Source organism: Strix uralensis, chromosome 24 (assembly GCF_047716275.1).
Source record: "Strix uralensis isolate ZFMK-TIS-50842 chromosome 24, bStrUra1, whole genome shotgun sequence".
NCBI classification, from domain to species: domain Eukaryota; kingdom Metazoa; phylum Chordata; class Aves; order Strigiformes; family Strigidae; genus Strix; species Strix uralensis.
In genome coordinates, this window is record NC_133995.1 from 2308415 (window position 1) to 2321628 (window position 13214).

Consider the following 13214-nt stretch of genomic DNA (forward strand, 5'->3'; position numbering starts at 1 on the left):
GTACATGAGATACGTAGGTATGTGGGTCAACCCAGGGGATGGATCCAAGGAAAGTGTGTACAAATCGAGGGGGGGAGGGAGTGGGAAGGAGAAAGGAAAAAGAAGATATGAAGAAGTGAAGAAGATGGATACATCCCTGATGAACTCAGACGGGACCAACGCAGGAACCCAGACCAGTGATGTCTATTTCTCTGTTGTCTCTATCTCTCTCCTTTCCTTTTTCCCCTTCACTGCCATTAAGCAATGCAAGGCATACTGTATTGCTTGCCACAACTCATTATATACTTAGCCAATTATCATGTATCCAATTAGAACATTGCGGGAAGTTAATAAATGTCTGGACTTTGAGACTTGTCTCGCCGTTGTCCACTCCATTGGGGATTTACGAATCTGAGTCACTTGTCTCCCTCATCTGAGCAGGACGTGACATTAAAATTGGCGTAGTTTTCAGGATCCCCTCAGTGTTGGGAAGTCCTGTGAGATACCGATTCTGCATTCAGTGACATGGACAGGGAGAACCAGGAACTGACCCCTCAGCTATAAGCCGGAGAGGGTTGCAGGGATACTGATTCTCTATCTGGTGAACTTGGATGGGGAAAACCAGGAAGTGACCTCTCAGGTCTAAGCCAGGAGAGGTTCAACCAGTGAGAAGCCATGAGTGGCCAGGAAATGTTGGTGCTTGACTGCTCCACTATTCTCGAGATACTGAAGGAGTATAAGGCATGTCCTACTCCACCAGGAATGATGTGGGCCCACGATAATTGGTGTAATCCAGAAGCAGTGGCAAGCTGTATCACTAGGAACAAAGGTTACAGCCAGGCAAAGGAAAAGCTATAGGGTGTGCTGTATTAGGGGCAGCACTGACCACAGCCCAAAAAGATAAGAACAGGCAAGCAGAAGGGGAAATGATCAAATCCTTGCAAGATCTGGTAAAAGCTCTCCAGGATCTATTGGCTGAGGAACTTGTCTCCAATTAATGCATGACAGGCGTTTGCTTCCACAGCAGCCTGCCCCGATGCTATTAGTTGCTAACCCTGATCAAATGACTCCCCTGATTTGGGGCTTGCTGGAGTCTTTGAAATCACGTGCAGTACAATTACAAGATAGTTTGCGGGATGCATTAGCCCCGCGAGGGGGGAGACGGGCAGGGGGAGGACCCATCACTTGGGGAGATGTGGCTCAAAACTTAATAAATTACAGCTGGAGAATGGGCCTTACCGGGGGAATGGGTAAACCTAAGCCCTCGGTACGTAGAGTGGAACAGCAGGAAAATCCATCTCCTCCCCCTCCACAAGTCTTTAAGGGCAAAGAGAAACCTATTGTGGGCTGAGGGAGTTGGACAGGGGATTCCCCGAGAGTTAATGGATGGTATGTCTGCTATAGTTCTAGAAAAGCTCATTTGAGCCTGGAAAGACAAAAAGAAGGTGCCCTCACAACCGAGCAGACCTTTCAGGAGAGGGGAGGGACAGAACTGAAAACTAACGAGATGGTGGTAATTGCTTCTCAAACACCAACTGCCCCTGAAGAGGACTTGATTGATTTAGGGTCGGGAAACTGGACACACCATCTCCAGTAAGTGAGCCGGGGGATGGTGGGTGGGTCCACTTAAGGATGCCCACAGAAAATAGTAAGGGAGACTTTTGATTACCTTTCCCCTTGGCCCCCTTAAAACTCCAGTTACATTTCTAGTAGATACGGGTGCTCAGATTTCAGCACTCCAAGCTGATGTTGCCAAGCGGAATGGCACCATTGCTGACAAAAAGCAGATCTGGGTTACAGATGTTTTCGGGGACTCTAAGCCACAGCCGACTGCTCGGGTGAAATGCTCGTTACCTGGGAATGAAACTGCAACAGAGGCTATTATGATCCTGGGAAATTTCCCCACAAATATCCTGGGACTTGACCCATTGAAGGGACAAGCCTGGACGGATTCAAAAGGAAGGGAATGGAAATTTGGGTCCCCAACTGCCTCTATAAGACTTTTACAGCAAGCGCCTGCGCTTCCTCTTTCTAAAACTGTTAATGTGAAACCTTATACCTTACCGTTAGGTACAAGGGAGGGGATCACTCCGGTAATAGCAGAGCTGCGGGAGCAAGGGATAATCGTTCCAACTCACTCACCCTATAACTCCCCGGTGTGGCCAGTCCGTAAACCTAATGGAAAGTGGCGACTGACAATTGACTCTCGGCGATTAAATGCCAATACAGGTCCTCTAACAGCTGCAGTGCCTAACATAGCTGAACTGATTGCAACCATACAGGAACAAGCCCACCAGATCTTAGCAACTATTGATGTAAAAGATATGTTCTTTATGGTCCCCATACAGGAGGCAGACAGAGATCGCTTTACCTTTACATGGGAAGGCGTGCAATTTACTTTTACACGTCTCCCCCAGGGATACTGCCATTCGCCAACCATCGCTCATTATGCACTAGCACAGGACCTTGCTCAAATCCCTCCTAGGGAAGGGGTCAGGATATATCAATATATTGATGATGTTCTGATTGGTGACTCTGATGCTGCTGCAGTGGGACAGACCCAGACAGAGATAATCACCCACCTAGAAAATTTAGGGCTCCAAATTCCAGCTGAAAAGGTACAACTCCCATCCTCCGAGGTAAAGTTTCCGGGTATTTGGTGACGGGGAGGAACAGTGTGTATTCCCCTGGAAACTTTAACTACCTGGAAGAGGTAAAGAAGCCTGGAAATAAGGAGCTGCAACATGCCTTAGGCTTGCTGGTATTTTGGAGGAAACATATCCCCGATTTTTCCATCATAGTTTGTCCTTTATATGATTTGACACGCAAAAGGGCTATTTGGGACTGGACTCTTGTCCATGAAGAAGCCTTAAAGCTGTTAATCTTTGAGGCTGGAGTGTATCAGGCCTTAGGGCTGATACATCCAACAGATCCACTCCAAATTGAGTGGGGTTTTGCAGTTCCTGGACTATCCAACCATATGTGGCAACGTGGGCCAGAGGGTACAACCCGCCCTATAGGGTTTCATTTGCACAGTTTCAAAGACACAGAAAAGGGTTACTCGGTCTGGGAGAAGGGTCTTTTTGTGGTTAGCCTAGCTTTGCAGGAAGCTGAAAGAATCATACGGCAGCAACAATCATTCTATGAGGAGCCTTTAAGGTCTTGAAACCAGTGCTGGCCAGAACACCCCCTCCCGTGGGGGGTGTGCAGCGAGAGGCAGCGAGGCAGTGGTGAGCACAATTAGATCATTACTGCCACATGCACCAGATAGAGGAGGGGGCACCCAAAGTGCTCAAAATACAAGATCCACCCTCCGATCTCCCTGAACCCCCTCCCTCATACATAAAACCTGCTCCCCCATTTGAAACCCATCTAAAGATTGTATGGTTCACCGATGCATCCTCTAGAAGAGAGGGAAAGGTATGGAAATACCGAGTGGCAGCACTGCATGTTGACTCGGGGGACTGAGTCATAACAGAGGGTGAGGGAAGTGCTCAGGTGGGAGAGTTAACAGCGGTATGGAGCGTGAGACTTCAAGAAGCTGAGACTACAGACCCAGTATTTATTTACGCAGACTCCTATGCCCTATTCAAGGGGTGTACCCAATGGCTCACATGTTGGGAACAAAACCACTGGGAAGTAAATCGGGTGCTGGTGTGGCAGCATGAAAAGTGGGAGGAAATCTTAAACATTGCAAAACGGAAGTCCTTTTGAGTAGGATGGGTCGCTGCACACCAGTTGGGAAACCACCCTGCCCACCTGCTAAACAACCAGGTGGATTCAATGACCCATTTGATGAGAACTGCTACAGAAGGTGAGGAGGAGGAATGGGAACACTTACTGGAATGGCTGCATGTAAAGCGGGGCCATTCAGGAAGCAAAGATTTGTTTAAAGAGGCAATAAGCAGGGGATGATCTGTAACCAGGGAATTGTGCAATACCATTATTTCAGCATGTAGTCTATGTTGTACTTGGTTGGGAGAGCACAACCCTCTTAAGGACCAACCCCTACACCTAAGGGACAACAAGGGACTATGGGACGCCTGGCAGGTGGATTATATTGGTCATTTTGGGCTCTCCAAGTGAAAATGCTCAGTATTGGTGGGGGTGGAAATAGTGTCGGGCCTAACCAAATCAGAAGCTGTGGAAAATATGGTGAAGGGGTTAAAACGCTGGTTTAGCTGCTTGCCTAAGCCCAAGTCGATCCAACCAGACAATGGTAGTCACTTTACTGCCAGGGTGGTTCAGGAGTGGGCTCAAGATGAAGAAATCAGTGGATTTTCCATACTCCATACTATCCCCAAGCAAATGAGATTTTGCAACACACCAACGGGCTTCTAAAGCAGGCCCTAAAACCCCACGAACCGGGACGGTCACAACGGGTGCCAGACGCAGTAATGAGGGTAAACAGCCGGTGGGGAATTCATGGATGCCCACGACTTAGCACATTCTGGCCTAAGCCTCTGTCCATATTCACCAGGAAAAAGGAGACTAAAAACCCTGCAAACCCGCTCCATTGTCCTGGACAACCTGTTCTAGTAGACTTGCCCACCATGGGGCAAGTACCCCCAACCCTGAAAACTCCCATCAATATTTGTTCATGGGTGGCTACTGATGCCCATGGGAAAGAATACCGCATCAATACCAGGGATTGTCCCTTCTTTCTAACCATCATTGTTTTGTTATGGATATATTTGTCTTACAGGGCTTTGATCCTAGACAACAGGGGACCTATGTTACTTTTAGCACTTTCAATGGTTATAGGCATTATCGGCTAGTTATTATTTGTAATTTGCTTAAACTATTACAAGGGAAAGATATTTTGGGAGACCTGGTGTTCAACCTTTGTCCTTGCAGTGGTGGGACTATGGGGGGACTTAATACAAGGATTCATGAACATTTGGAACCAAACTTACCAGGGTGTATGTATACCATTACCGACCTCTGCCAGAGATGGCTTTAAATTCACCATCAGCCCAGTCAATCTCACTGCACTGATTCTGCAAATTTAACCCAGGTGTTCCAAAACATCTCGGGAATTGTTGAGGCTACAGAAATTAACACTGTCAGAGGAATATGGCAAGGCCTGAACACCTTCTAGCAGGCTCCATCAAATGTCATATGGGAGAAGTTGTGGAATCATACCTGCTGGGTGTGGAATAAATCATTACCAATTAATTACAATCAACAATGGTATCCATATCCGGGAAATTTTACAGGTACATTTAATGAGTCCACTTATCGGAAGGCTAATCGGGAGTTGTGCCTTAAATTACCTTATCGGGAATCGCCTCCAAAATTAGAAAAGCCTGTGAGTCACCCATGACTGCACACTGGTGCTTGCAAATACCAAACAGGTTTGGGGATGTAACCAGTTACAGTGCTGGCTCATAGAGCTGGGTGTGGTCCTGACACCACCACACCCACCGACAGCAAGGTGAGGTAATCAAAGACTGGCTGGAGGGGTCTGATTCCACAAATCAAGCATTAATGAATAGTACCTGAATATTAAATTGTATTCCCACTTAAATCCTTGTAGTATGGCTGGATTAAGATGTTCTGTTGGTTTTCCAAGAAGGTGCCCTTCAAGAGTTTATTTAATTACACCATTACCTCACACCGAAAACGAAGAGGGCCTAACGGCCCTAGTGATGCCAGGCACATCATCAGTGAGGTACTACATCCAGATTACTACATCTGGGAACAACGGTTGGCCATGGGCTTAGAAGCTGCCATGTTACCTGCTAATGTGGTTGTGTAACCTCAAATAGCTTTGGAAAATGTAAAAAGCCCCTTGGCAGTGTCTCCCACTCATTTGCCTGAACCCCAGACTTTGGTTGCAGCAGGACAAACTGCCCCATAGCCAGACACTCAGGTGCAGAGCCAAGCCTCTGCAGGGAAAGGGTTTTTCCCAGCTCCGTCAAGAGGAGGAAAGCTGCACAAAGCTCCTGCGCTTCCCAGCTGTGCGGAGAAACAGCCCTATAGAGATCTGTGTGGTAGCAAGTGAGAACAGGCCTGCTTTCTCAGACAAAGAGGGATCAAGGTCCACACTGGAAGATTGATGAAAAGCAGTCTGTATTTGCTCAACCTCTTTACTACCCTGGATTATTTTCATTCTGAAGATGCTCCTGGAGCTCTTCTTTTGGGGAAGAGCTGCTGGCAGTGTTGAACAGTGTGGACAGAAATCATGTTCCTCCTGGGCACTGCTCTGTCAGCCCTCTGTCGGCAGCAACTTCCAAAATGGTGGCTTTTCAGCCTGAAAAGGGAAATCCACCTGTGCGGGGGTTTGTCCAAGACTTGGATCATTGACACCAACTGCAGGCATCGCTGGCAACCCCAGACAAATAACTGTCTTTTGGTGATGTGAACTGCAACGTGGGGGTGGGGTGTGGATCCTAGACAAAACCGGTACAATCCCCACCTCTCATTTCATACCATTTCTGTCATGCTCAGGTCCCACTCTGTGCAGTACATCCTCATTAACTACCCCTCCTCTTTCTGTAGTTTGATATATACACAGATGCCATTCCCTTAGTCGGTTGGCCAGGTGTGGCCCATAGTAAATTGTTTGTGAAATGAGTGTCTAGATCATTTTGTGCATGGCTTTTGTCTCCATTTGTTATGGTGGTCACTTAGGACAGGAGGGTTGGTATCTGGGTGGAGTTATCAGGCACCAAAGGCGGCTCAGATTGGGCCACTGCTGCACTTTGTGCTGCTTATTGTGAGGCTCATCCTTGTCAGCAGGAGTGGTCCCTGCTGTCATGCTTCCTATAGCAGGCAGCTCAGATCGTGGGTTACAACAATTTAAAGGTATGTCCATTACAGGTAGTGACAGATGTTTCTCCAGGTACCCATGACATGGATCTCAAGTCTCCCTAAATATGCACTACCATCCACCACTGACTTCTGTGTATTCTGGGAAGTGGAAAGAGGGTGATTAGAGAGGAAGCCCTTTTGTTACTTTATACCAAATGTCACAGTCTGTCTTTATACCAGATATCACTGTTTGGATCCCATGATTTTACAGGACAACATACTCTGTTATCTAAGCTTTATTTTATGAGCACATTAAGATATACAACAAATAAACTTGACAAACAGAGCTCCATCCCCTTGTCTATCACATGAATTCACTTATTCACCACTCAAGTCATAAGGTTCTATAATTTGTAACCTGTAACTCTGAATTCATGCACCTATGGGCAAAAATAAGTTACCTAGCTGGTGGGGAGAGTGCTCACCCTTCCTCCTGTGTCAAGGTGCAGGCATCCCCTGTATCACTTTGGGAAGCACAAAAGCCTCAGCAGTCCAGCTGCTGTTGGATCCCCTTCAAAAGCTTTTGGGGTAAGCTGATAATTTTATACCTTCCAGCTTGGAAGTTTGGTCTATAGCATTTCCATAAGTTAGCAGATTCTGATGAAACTGCCAGATAATCAACATGCAAAGATGATGGCTGCTGGAGACAGCCATCTGCAGGTGATAAGGGCTGCGTAACGCTCCTTTAGCTCTTTCCAGCCACCCATCCCGCCTATCGTGGTACTCTTGCTTTGACCTAATGGTTCTGCTCTCAGCGTACATCCGGCCTTAGCATGAGCTGTGTTAGCCAAAATCTGGAGTTCAGCAGACAGACACGCGGATATAGTGCACTTCACATTTGCTAGTAGCCATGGTTAATGATTATGCTGGTAGCTATAGTTACTGCACATATGGAGAGCGATAAGAAATTCATAAAGAATAGTCTTTGATCTCCAAACCCTAGAATATATGTAGAATGTCCTGGACCATAAAGACAATGTCTGGGATTGTGTTGAGGATGAGTTATTTGACAACCTGGCAAAGTGACTATTTGATTACCTAACTTGACAATGAAACCAACTTTTGAGTGTCCTGAAAGTGAACTACCCTCATTATAATGGTTGGACTTCATTTAATGGTTGGACTAGATGATCTTCAAGGTCCTTTCCAGCCTAGATAATTCTGTGATAATACTAAAAAACACACCCACAGGTCAGAAAAACCCCTGCCCGGGTTAAGACCCTTCCTCTGAGCATGTGTAGGAGTAGAAGCATTAGGTGAGCCTTATTATAATTGTATGTTAATCACTAACCAATCAGTATCAAATAGGTGTGTTTGGAAAAGTACTAACCTCTGATTTTTTTGTATACAAGGAGCATGAAAATCTGATGTTGGTGTGCTTGATTCGTGGAAAAGTCCATTGAGCACTGAGGCCTGAATAAATCTCTCCTGAATGTGTTAAGATTGGGTTATTGCACACCAGCCACAAATCTGCTTTTCGGATAACAACACCAAAGAGTTCAGTAAGGAAAAGTCAGGAGGATTTGATCCCTTTGTCTTTCTCTCGAGATTTATCATCTGAGATTGTGAAGACTTCATCAGAAACCAATACAAACATTATCCTGAAGGCTTCACACTGAATTCTTATGTGAGCAAATGATACCAGCACCCCCTTCATGTGAGTATATCTGGTTCCTGTGAGGCTTCCTGGGGCAGGAAAAAAGGAAGAATTCAATCCCCACACACTGGAACTCTTCAGTCCAAATTGGACCTCCTGATTTTTTTAAAGGGAGCTCCTTTCAAGATGGACAGAGTCATCCCACGTTGTAACTGAGTGTGGATCACACTGGCAGTTTTGAGACTGAAGTATGTATCACAGACTGTCTTCAATGTTTTTCCATTTCTTATGCCCACAAACCCTGAGCAGGTATTCCCTCCTCTGATTAGCTGAGGTTCAACATGATCTACAATGTCAAAAAAGGCAGGGAGTTTGTCACATCCCATGGCACTTCCATATCCTCTTGAATCACCTCATTTACATATGTATTTACATTTGTCCTTCAGTAAAATCATGCTGTTCAGTCCTATAAGATGAAAAGCAGTCAATTTATGTTTACACTGATTCTGTGCCATATCCATTAGGTCACAATTGTCAGCAAAATCGTTCAGGGTTACATTAAATTTCAACGTGCTTTGTAAAAACTTCTCCAGTGTGAAAAGCAGTTGTAGGGAATGGCTAAACCTAGTGTCAAGTAGTCTTTAGTCAATATAAAATGTCTCCAGATTTAGTTGTTTGTGGAAACCAGCAATCTAGTCATTTTAATTTGGGAAAACAAACAAACAAACAAAAAAACCCCAAAAAAACAACCACTAAATGAATTAAAAGCCTGAATGCTGATTTTAGAGGATGCATGGGTGACTGATTGTATCCAACTTATCTCTCCTAAACACCTGATATTGCACAGTGGTTATGTGTATCCCAGAAGGGGGAGAGTGAAAGCTACAAGTCCAAGGATTAAGATTGTGCTGGCACAATGCTGGAGACCCCCACACCTTGAGTATGGGTGTGTAGTGAGAGACTAATTTGTGCCAGAGCTTAGCACTAGTGAGTAAAGCAAACAAAGCCTTAGGCCAAATGAGTTGTACTTTAACCTTTCTTTTTATCTATGGAACTGTAATCAGTAGATAAAGACGTATAAGTAAAACTTTAACTACAGGATATTCCATAACAAAAGATAAGGAAATGTCTCAAGACAGACAAAAGGGTGCCTGGAGGCTGCTAGAGCGTATCAGAAGAAGAGAAGACCTCAGACTCCGTGAACAGGATTGGATGAGCACAAGTGCCATCAGGAAATCAAGTGACCTATAGAGACTATAAAATCCTGTAACAATTGTCAGGCAGGGTCCCTCTTCAGAGGCACCCAGCTTGAGATGTAGCTAGCATTACATACTCAACATAGTGGAAGAAGGAACTCTTGATTCTTTTATTAAGCAGAACCTAGGGATGAGCCCTGTTGCGGTGGGGTCTGCGTAATGCCTACCATAGTCTAGGTGGTGACTGCGTAATTCCTACAACAGATGGGATGGCCAAAGCTCAGAAGTTGGTGGAAGGGTCTGTGGAGGGATATGGTCTCAATTATATATTTTCCACAAGCTGTGTAATGAAATTTGCGGTTACTTTCCTCAGGCCAGTTTTTCCTCTGCCACCGTTGCCTCTTCTCCTTGTGTAGCTCCGCATGCTGCATTTGTGGACTCTATTGTAAATGTCATCTGCCTGGTAATTTCCTTTTGATTCTGGATGCACTGATAAGGTTCAATGCTGGTCATGCGGAGGAACAGGATCAACCATCGGTGTTGACATTAACATGAGTGCTGGTTGTATTTGGGTGGGTATTAGTAAAAGCCCTTGTTTTGTGGCCTGCTGTGTAACTCCATCTTTGGAGCAGAAGTTCAGACTTTCTTCTGGCTGGACCTACACAGAGTGGCACCAGCAGCATCCATCAAACCAATATAAGAGGAACCTCCTGGGTTTAAACTTTATACTGATTAAACTCTAATGGATCAATAAGAAAACCCCTGCATCCTGAAATCTACTGGATTTAGCTATTCTGTAACACACATGCTTCCCCCACCCCTGCAACCAGCTCCCTCAGGAAGAAGGCTTCTGCAGCCTGACAATGAGTTGGGGTTTGGAAGCCTAAAAAGCTGAGATCTGCCGAAACCCCTAACACTCCTCAGTGTATCCTACATTAATTCCCCAATGATCAGGCAGAGCTGAACCTGTCACAACCCACAACACACACCCATGCCTTCCTGATGTTTTAAAGCTGCCCCAGGTTTCAGCCCCAGCCAGGGTTTTTTCCTGTGAGGCTGCAGGGTTGTGTTGTAACATCCTCCAGAGGGAGAGGCATGACCTCTGTGCGCCGCATAGAGACCTGCCTGCGTAACTCTGGTAGACCTTCCTAACGGAGTCTTACATATTTTCCTTTTAATACCCAATACCACAGAAACTATAATCCTACCAAATACATACAAGACTCAAGGGTACAAGATCACTTTTATTACTGTTCAGAAGAGAAGTAGACTGCAGACTTCATCTGCATAACTAACAGCATTTTTCTAAGCCAAGGAATACAGGTTCATTTGCCTCCCTAACAGACATTCTCACACAGGCTTGTCTTTGATTAATGCACGGATCTAGCCTTATGTTAACAGTGTTGTTAATCCACATTGATCCTTCCGTGTCTATTCTGCTTGCTCAGCAATATCACTCTTGCACTGTGCTAACCACTTCTGCTGCACTGCAGCTCTTATCTTCCTGCTGTGATCACAAACTTGTTACACCCTTTCACACATTGTACTGGCTCTGACCAGGATGGAGCTAATTTCCTTCACAGCAGCCTGTATCATGCTGTGGTCTGGATTTATGTCTAAGACAGTGTTGATAACACACCAGTGTTTTAGCTAGTGCTGAACAGTGCTTGCACAGCATCGTGGCTTTCTCTGTTTCTCACACTGCCCCCCCAGTGAGTAGGCTGGGGGTGGACAAGAGGCTGGGAGGGTTCACATCCAGCACAGCCGACACCGGCTGACCAAAGTGATGAAGGAATTACTGACTAGCAGCAGGATGCAAACAGTGTTCTCAGCATATGGGTTCTGCCAAGGCTGAGGGAAGTAGGCTTTGCCCAGAGCATAGGAGGGTCACAGAATCACAGAATCATCTGGGTTGGAAAAGACCCTGAAGCTCCTCCAGTCCAACCATGAACCTCACCCTGACCATTCCCAACTCCACCAGATCCCTCAGCGCTGGGTCAACCCGACTCTTCAACCCCTCCAGGGATGGGGACTCCCCCCCTGCCCTGGGCAGCCCATTCCAACGCCCAACAGCCCCTTCTGCAAAGAAATCCTTCCTAAGAGCCAGTCTGACCCTGCCCTGGCGCAGCTTGAGGCCATTCCCTCTTGGCCTGGTGCTGGTTCCTTGGCTCAAGAGACTCATCCCCCCTCTCTGCACCCTCCTTTCAGGGAGTTGGAGAGGGCCATGAGGTCTCCCCTCAGCCTCCTCTTCTCCACACTAAACCCCCCCAGTTCCCTCAGCCGCTCCCCATCAGACCTGTGCTCCAGACCCTGCACGAGCTCCGTTGCCCTTCTCTGGACACGCTCGAGTAATTCAATGGCCTTTTTGTAGTGAGGGGCCCAAAACTGGACACAGCAATGGCTCAGGAGACTGACCTGAAGAGCTGGGACTTGCTAACCACTATGAAAATCACAGAATACTGAGGACATAACTGTTTTTCTTGGGAGAAACGTGTTATCCTTCCCTCTCCTTCAAAGTCACCACCCCTACTACCCAACTCAGAATTTCCAAGACTCTGCCATATTGGAGTCATGGTCATTTGGCTGCCTCTAGTAATCCATTCATTAAGGCAACCCATCCTTTTTGGCCTACTGTCCTCAAGGAAGGAGAAGGGGACACAATAAAATGGGCAGAATTAACACCCCAGATGTGATTAGAAACCAGGGGGGTGGGTGACTTCTGGAATACACCATACAATTGAGACACTTATATTCCTTGCAGTCTTTTTTCTTCATATCCAGTTCTGGGATCAGTGGAACAATTTGAGACTCAAGGTCTTTTCTTTCAGGGTGTCACAAGGCCATTTAGCACAATGGAGATTTTAAAATAGGAAAGGACTCCAATTTTCTATCTGCCATTATTGTAGTACCTGGACTTCTCATGGGATTTAGACTGGTATAGACTTCCAATATTATTATAATTAAAAGAATTTTTTATATGCATCTATATCTATGTCTATAACTATATATCTTTGGGAGAGGTTTTTTCATAACCTGTGTCTGTGATAGATGTTTGAGTTCAAAACAGAATTTTTTGATTGCTGTCCTGCTTTTGCTAGCCATTAAGAGACACTCCCTTTAGACAGACCCTGTGCTAGGGAGGCAGACGGGAAAGATGATGGAGCACAGGAACATGGGTCAGTATTTATTAGAAAATCAGTAACATTTCACATGAGAAACAAAGCTATGCACTTCAGCTGTTTCTTCTTTACAGTTTCACAATCATAGATCATACAATTGATTTTTCTTTTCTTTTCTTTTCTTTTCTTTTCTTTTCTTTTCTTTTCTTTTCTTTTCTTTTCTTTTCTTTTCTTTTCTTTTCTTTTCTTTTCTTTTCTTTTCTTTTCTTTTCTTTTCTTTTCTTTTCTTTTCTTTTCTTTTCTTTTCTTTTCTTTTCTTCCCTCTTCTCTTCTCTTCTTTTCTTTTCTTCCCTCTTCTCTTCTCTTCTCTTCTCTTCTCTTCTCTTCTCTTCTCTTCTCTTCTCTTCTCTTCTCTTCTCTTCTCTTCTCTTCTCTTCTCTTCTCTTCTCTTCTCTTCTCTTCTCTTCTCTTCTCTTCTCTTCTCTTCTCTTCTCTTCTCTTCTCTTC